Source organism: Aplidium turbinatum, chromosome 3 (assembly GCF_918807975.1).
Source record: "Aplidium turbinatum chromosome 3, kaAplTurb1.1, whole genome shotgun sequence".
NCBI classification, from domain to species: domain Eukaryota; kingdom Metazoa; phylum Chordata; class Ascidiacea; order Aplousobranchia; family Polyclinidae; genus Aplidium; species Aplidium turbinatum.
Window position 1 is genome coordinate 7,901,547 of NC_137474.1, and position 8,324 is coordinate 7,909,870.

Genomic DNA, 8,324 nt, shown 5'->3' on the forward strand with positions numbered 1-8,324 from the left:
TAATCATCATCACATTAAAAAGTAGGTTATTGTACACTCAGTAGACCATTGGTCTGGTTATCTGTGTGATTTTATTGTTGGATTAATAATAAAAATGTTATGGTTTTATTTATTGTCGCTCTACAACAGCTAAGGTCTTTCAGCGACAGGGCTCATTTTTAATTTTAAATCAGGTTTACGATGCCATCACTCACGGGCGCCGATCCCTATAGGACAGTGGGGACATGTCCCCACCATCTTTTTACATGTCCCCACCATCTTTTTACATGTCCCCATCATCTTTTTACATTATTTTTGTAACGTAAAAGGGAAAATATTACCCGAATGTCACAATTTTACCAGTCAAACGTTTAAAATATATTGAAAGGAGGGGACAACATTTTTGTTTTATGCGAGGAAGCCCCAACCGTAGTAAAAATGTTTTATTAGGCAGAGAAACCCTGGTGTAACTCGCAAATTGTATTTAATTTGGTTACGCCAGGGCCACACAGTGCAGAGTTTTAGAATTACTTTGAAAGAGTCGTACAAGCATGTAGTGCAGTAAGTGTAGCTTGTGTTACTTTTGTATAAGAAAAAAGCTATTTTTTCAGTTATTATTACATTGAGGTTAAGAGCTGCTGAAATGTCTTTACCGGTTTGGCAAAAAAAAGTATATAGGAAAATCAGCAGTTGGAAGGCTGGCAGGCAGCTTTTTTTCAATTGAAAAAACTCTTACCCTACCCAATTTTTAAAAGACTTGTCACGTTCAAATCGTCTTCAGTATGGACATGGCCATGGTCAACCTCCTAAACTTCAAGATCGATCAATCAGAGTATTTTGCAGTCATTGACAGCTCGCAGCAAAATCTTACTGACTATTTCAAGTCGACCGATCTTGAGCACTACAACATTCTACAAGAATCACTCTTTAGTGGAAAGCTACAATCACATTTGGTAGACGATTATCTTCAGTTCTTTTACACAGAGTCCCTTGCACAAGATTTTCGAATGATATTAAAGAAGATACCATCCGCTGTTCGGCAAATGTTTCCGCAAGTGGAACTTTTGCTCATATCACCAGCCCGCTCGTGTTCAGCTGAACGCTCATTTTCAACTTTGCGACGTATCAAAACGTTGTTACGATCTACCATGACACAGAAACGGCCAAATCATGCAATGATCTGCTATGTGCACAATAAAGTTTTGAATTCGATCAACCTTCATTACAAGCCAAGGATCAACCAAGGACTTCGTTTTTAATTCGCCGGAGACTCGTTGCCGAGTTGCAGTGTTTGACTTCTGCTGGACTTCTGCTGTCCAATGCTGACACTGACAATTAAAATACATCGCATTAGACTTGTAGCCTATCTACTGTAGGCCTATTTGTTTGTTTGTTGAACAGACCCCAATCTTTCAGCTCGCTTCGCTCGTCTGCCCTTTCTTTCCTAGTAAATGTCCCCACCAATCTTAGAGAGCGATCGGCGCCCATGCCATCACTTATTCTTAGGCTACTGCGTAATTATCGGTACCATTTTTTGGTCTTCGCTTTGACCCGACCTGGAATCGATCTCAAATCTACCAGTACCAGAACCGAAGGCGAAACCACTCGGCTACTGAGCTGATTATTGTTGGACTGATCAGTTGCCGAAAAAGTTTAGATCTTGTAATTTTTTATGCTATCTGCAGGCTTAATTAAAAATTCGACAAGACTTGCAGGAGTCTGCTTTCATCCTCGAGTGATATAAAAACTTTCTTTGCTTGCTGCATGCAATTATTCAACGTAACTATACGTAGAAACAATTAAATTTATTTTTGAGTCGGAAAACTGTTTACTGCAATTTTATTTCTTTATCTGTGAGTTACTGCAGGCATTAGTTCAGTGTTAGCCAGAGTAGTAGACAGCTGCAAAGTCACGTACTCTGTGATAACAATTTACCAACATTGTTGGCAGTTGGTCAGAGCAGAACCAAAAAAAAGTGTAGCTAGTTTACAATGCCATTAATTGCACAAGGTAAGTCATGGCTGCTCGTTTGTTGCAGCAACATAAAGATAAAATGAATCAAACAGGCCTAACGTTAAGTTACTGCAGTGGTTTCCAAATTCCAACCTGGGTGCCATTTACAATACTCTGGGGTGCTGCGAGCTATTTCTCATATTTAGTTTTTATCTGTCTTCGACGAATGGTTAGCTAATTCAGTGTTGATGATAACAGTTTCATGCACGATTGTTTAATTATAAACAGACATAACTCAGCAATAACGCTACATTTAACATTATAAAAACAAAACAAAAAACAATAAGCTAACGTTTTCGGCTAATCATACAGCCCTTTTCAAGCCTATAAGAAAAAATAATTGAAAAAAGATGCTAAAGAAGCGTAGAGTATCAGAGCAAAAAGATAGTCAAATCTAAACATTTGAGAAACCGTTAACTTGCTCACACAAAATGATAACTAAAAAATTACGCAGCACAACGGGTCAAGTATTTGAGAAGTTCTCAATTCAGAGTTTAGAGAAGTTCTTATAGGCTTGAAAAGGGCTGTATGACTAGCCGAAAACGTTCAGTTATTGTTTTCTTTGTTTTTATAATCATGTAGCCTACTGTTGTTGCTGAGTTATGTCTGTTTATGTTTTAAAAAAGTTACCTCTCTACCCAAATTGGATTGTTTAATTGTTACATCATTAAGGGCAATTTTTGTCACACCTTAAGTGGCCTAATGTTTCGTTGTCGCAAATTCTTGTGTGGCACTCTCCCACTGTTGTGGCTTTGAGATGTCGCAGTCAATATCCGTAAAAGTTGTGCTGAATTCTGAATGTCGATTGCAGTTCAGTAGGTGCATGAAATGTGAAAAAGGGTTTTCCTCATTTTGTCTGCCAAGAAAAGAGCAATAGGCCTATATTTATCAAGTTTCATACTGACTTTGAAATAAGTACCGTAAACTTAACTTTCTTATCAAAATGCCGTTTCAAAGTAGCATTCAATGTCCAGGCAAATTTGAAGTGTTGCTACAGTTAAACCCGCTTAATCGGCCGACATTTAATCTGATCACCCACTTAATTGGACCAGGGATATATAAATAAGAGGATACGAAGGCTTTTATTGCGTGTGGCAATAGAAGGGCTTCTGTTTATCGTAAATAATTTCTGTTTATCGTGAAATGACAATTAGCACCGAATAAAGTTTAATAAATCATGTTATGATAACCTGCATTACGCTATTAGCATCAAGCCTGGATATTCATTGCATGCTCATGGTTAGGCTACTTGTTAATTCAACTACCCATAGCCGATACTTGCTTTACATCTAGCCTACTGCAAAGGCTTTGTTAAGAACAACAGCTTACTGGTAACCTTTCAACTGTCTTTCCAAACAAGTATTCTTTAAATATGCTCTACGTAACTTTTGCTAACTGTCATCTGTAGCTGACTGTACCAGCTGTACAACAAAACTTTCGGCAATTTTAAAAAGAACCGCATGTTTAACGCGCTATACAAACTACCACCCTGCTAGTGTCGCGAGAATAAGGCAATCGCTGCGAGCCTTCGTATCCTCTTCTTTAGATATCTCTGAATCAGACCGTTTTTTGCTGGTCCGGTCTCGAATCTAAATCAACTTTCTGTACAATCTTTCCCGCTTAATCGAACCACTACCCCGATTAAACGAACCACCCTCTAACCAAAAAGTGGGTTTTATAGGGTTTTTGCTTTTTGTTTAGCAAGATTAGGCTACACGTCAAGAGTTGATGTTGGGTATTGTGCTATGCTCTCGCAAAGCTATTAATAGCAACGTGAAGAAAGGGGCGTTCTTCCCGGCTATCAGCACAAGGCTGAGCACTCACTAGTACAGCGAGCAGCTGCGATTCGCCAACCATAACGGTGTAGCTTCCACGCTAGCCATTCAGACCATCCAATCAACAATATGTTTCTCGGCAGCCGATTTGTAGCAAGAATTGACAGCGATAGACACGTGTTTCGCCCATGAGGCTGGGCTCATCAGTATCGCACCGTATTCTGCCACAAATTTATTCGACCACCGCTTTACCAGTCAGTTTAACTCTTATCTTTGTGGAAACAAAGAAAGAGCCTTGTGCTGATAGCCGGGAAGAACGCCCCTTTCTTCACAATGTCCTCTGCCCTGGCGCCTGCTGGTTTTGTTGGCTCTTTCTTTGCTTCCACAAAGATAAGAGTTAAACTGACTGGTAAAGCGGTGGTCGAATAAATTTGTGGCAGAATACGGTGCGGGCAAAACACGTGTCTATCGCTGTCAATTCTTGCTACAAATCGGCTGCCGAGAAACATATTAATAGCAATGTTGTCAAATGCTTTTATATTTCCCGACCAATTATAACTAAAAAAGTAGCCCAATCCATTTACAAGTTGAAACAAGCTCAAAAGTAGTCTAAAACATGAAAGTTTGCACAAACTAAAGTCAAAACCAAAAATTTTAGCTACTATAGAAATGATATGTAGCCTATATACATTTTGTGAAATTTGGTTGAAATGACATGAAGCCAAACTAAATTAACTACCACACAACCCGAGACTGCTCAAATTTTTCTAATTGGTAAACGTGTTTTGAAACACGCGACATTAGTTCAAGCTGCACTACTGTAGAATGTAGATGGAAGAATGGTCGCAAAACGAAGACGTTAAAACACTCAAAAATAATGAAATTCGTTCTCCCCTTGGATCACTTTGACTTGGTCCTGATGTGGTCCGATTAAGCGGGGTTCAGTTTATTTTTATGTTAATATTTGAATGTGGTATTATTAATTGCCTTTCCCAAAGGCATGCGTAATAAACGAACTGGTCTACTTTTCTCCACATTGCATTAGAGATGAAAGTTAAGGAGAGAAGCTATATCAATACCACTTTAGTCTTAGGTAAACACAGTTTGCGTAAGGTTTGTTTCAACACCTCCTGCATTCGAGGTGAAAGATTGTTAGTCTGCCATGGGGTGCCAGGCATGTAAGAACCATGTGGGCCTCGTGGGCCTGGGCCCACCTACTTTATTTTCTGGGTGGGCCTGGCCCACCCACTTTTGAAAGCTAAATTTCTTGGAAAGAAAGGGTAGCGAAAACGGAAAATCGGAGAGGGAGTTCCAAAAAAAGTCTTCACTTATTTGATACACACTATAGTTTGATTATATCTTTGATAGCTCAATGATGAAATCCAATCTTCAAACTTTTCTATTGAGCCCACTATTGATGGGCAGCACGTGCGGGTGTGGTGGCGTGTGATTGCTGGAGCAAGATTGTTGGTCTGCCATGGGGCGGCGGTGCCACAAAAATATTTTTCTTTTCCATAGGGAGCAGTAGGCCTAAGCCTAAAAAGGTTGGGACCACTAAGTTACTGTCAAGTTTTTTTTTCATCACAAGAACTTGGTCATGGTTTTTATGTAAATCGAGGTTAAAGAAGACGTTTATGTTTTGTTTATGTTTGTGCTATTTATGTTTTGAAACTAACGATTGTAGCCAAGAAGTTGTCTGTGAGGGAACAAAAAAACTAAGTAGACTAACTGTTCGGTGTTTATGTCCCGGGCTAATTGGCATCAAAATGTATATATATTTTATCTGTTTTTAAGCTGTTTTTTTTTTCTTGTTCATACTCCTTGTTGATTTTTTGAAGCAGTAGCCATATCAGGTGTACCACCTACTGAACAGATGTTTAAGTTTTCTGGACTCCTGCTCCACTCCAACTTCGAAGTCTGACTTCATACTCCACTCCTGCTCCAAATATTTTGGGGATACTGCCTCCAAACTCCACCCCGACTCCGAAAGTAAATCATAAACCACAATCCGTTTTTTTTTTATCTATAACACTTATACCTTTCCTTTTCCCTATCATGAAAATAAAAGCATATTATGAGATAAAGATATTATTACTTGGAAAAGAAAGCCATATAGAAATAGCCTATACAAAAATAACAACTGCGCAGAGTAGGCTACAGCGTAAGTATTCGTATGGTGAAAGTCTCCAATCTGGTTCTTGTTTTTATCAAATATTTCAGACTTCTACTCCAGTCCGACTTTGCCAAGAAACCAGAATATCCCGCTCCTAAATATTTGAAATCTCCGACTCCTGTACACTTCTGCCACTGGAATCATCCATTAGTTTTTCACTGATGTTCTAATTTCTATTAGGCTGCAGTTTTTTCCGTTTATTGGGACAATTTTTGGTAGCTTAATATGCCAGCTTAACTTTGTGGTCAAGTGAGGCAAAAGATGTCTGTTTACGATCAGATTTTTTAGTAGTCAAAGGAAAAATCATGTGATTAAACATCAAACACCTTACTCGTTTCGCCAAGAAAAGTTTCTTTTCTGATGTCATTCAATGTAACAAAGAATTTTTTAATTGAGTTTTTTTTTCAGCTTTTGTTTAAAGAGTTTTTTTTAGTTTTTAAACAATAATGCCTTATTTGTTTATTGAAGATGTGCCTCACTCCGAAAAAGGACTTTGGAGGATTACTGTAGACAGCAGATGGAAACATGTTGCAACAAACATTATTCCTGCTATACTAAAGATAATCATAAGCAGCAGTCCTACCCAAGATTATTTAATCAGTATAGACAAGAATGAAGAAACGAAAAAATGTTTTCAATGTACACTTTGTTTAATAGACCAATCTCCGAATTTTAAGTTGCCGCCAAAGTATGTCTTTGATGTGCTCCTCCTTGAAGAACTGGGTCGATATGGGTGGGAAATGATTAAATTTGATCTTACAGGAATCACAGGAGAACAATTAAAAAGAACTTTTCAGAAACTAGCAAAACCGAAAGTAGAAGTTACGATTATTGAACCTTCCTCTTCTCTGCATCAACCTCCTCCACACACTCTTCCCCCACCATCCTATCCTCCACCTCATCTTTATTCGCAAACACTACAAGTGCAACAACCACCTCAAGTGCAACAACCAACACAAGTGCAACAACCAACACGAGTGCAGCAACCAACACGCGTGCAGCAACTAACACGAGTGCAGCAACCAGCAAGAGTGCAGCAACCAGTAAGAGTGGAGCAACCAGTCGCCATCGTAGGATTTAACCAAGCATCCCATATTGTGCAACCGGTAGCTATAGCCCATGCGTTTAACCCATTGTCCCCGCCTTTTTATCCTTCACACAACTGTCGAGGAACTTATCACCCATGATCATCAATTAAGCTTAAAATCAATTGAGGATTGTTTTATTGAGTAAACTGTGTGATAAGCCTATCATTGCGAGACTTCTGACAAAGTTTGTCAATTGTTATTTTGTTATGATTTCAAAGTTGACAAAGTGTCAGCGACAGCTGAACTTTACCTGAAAAAAACGTATTGTAAACTGAAAGTTTCAATTTTTTATCTTGTAGCCTGCCATCGCTTTTTTCACTTCCATTTTGTTTCATTTTACTTCAGAAAATAAAATCGTTAATTTTAAAGTCGTCTATGGCTGCTTGATTTTTAAATCTTAAGGATAAGCCAAAGAATTAATAAAGCAGGTTAGCATACTTGTAATATAGAGGCTTCAAACCACTCAGGCAGGCCCGGTAGATACATATACCTGTCAATTCTCAGTAAGATCCCAATTGCAATAACGACATCGCAAACCAATCAGAAGCTACGCTGTTCGTGACGTCATCGAGCTTGCGTTTCCAGGAAGAATTAAGAAATAACACAAACATTAAGAAATTACAGACAGATAAAACCAAGCAACCACAGGGCATTTAACATACTACATTAAAGTGAACATAAACTATAAACTACGAACGTTTTCGGCCATACACATGTTAGCCCTTTTCAAGTAACGAAAAATAACTGATTTTACATCTACATTCAAAATAAATAACTGATCCACACAATGAATTGAAAAACGAAATGTATACGAATGAAACCTCAAACCCTCACATTCGAAAAGGGCTGTATGACTAGCCGAAAACGTTAGCTTATTGTTTTTGTTTTTATGATGTTAAATGTAGTGTTGTTGCTGGGTTCTGTCTATATGAATATAAAAGCAAATGACTTGCACCTAACATGCTGGTGACGAAGGTCCGAAGAAGCTATTATTAATTTCGGCTGGTAAGAAAAATAATATTTTGTTAAAATCTATTGAAATATGCTACTCAAGATTAAACAACCCTTTACTGTATTAAGTGAGGTATAGGCTACACATATGAAAAAAAAAGTCACAAAGATGAACAGAGTAAAGTGTTGTTGTTTGCCAATTATCCCATCCGCTTGGTGCGATTGAATGGAGAGCTGCCCTTGAAGTGTGCTGCTCAAGCACACAACCAGAGGAGCAGCGTTGCTTAATCGTGTCGTTTCTTCACAAAGTTGGCCACATACAATTAATCTATCAGAGCGGAATCT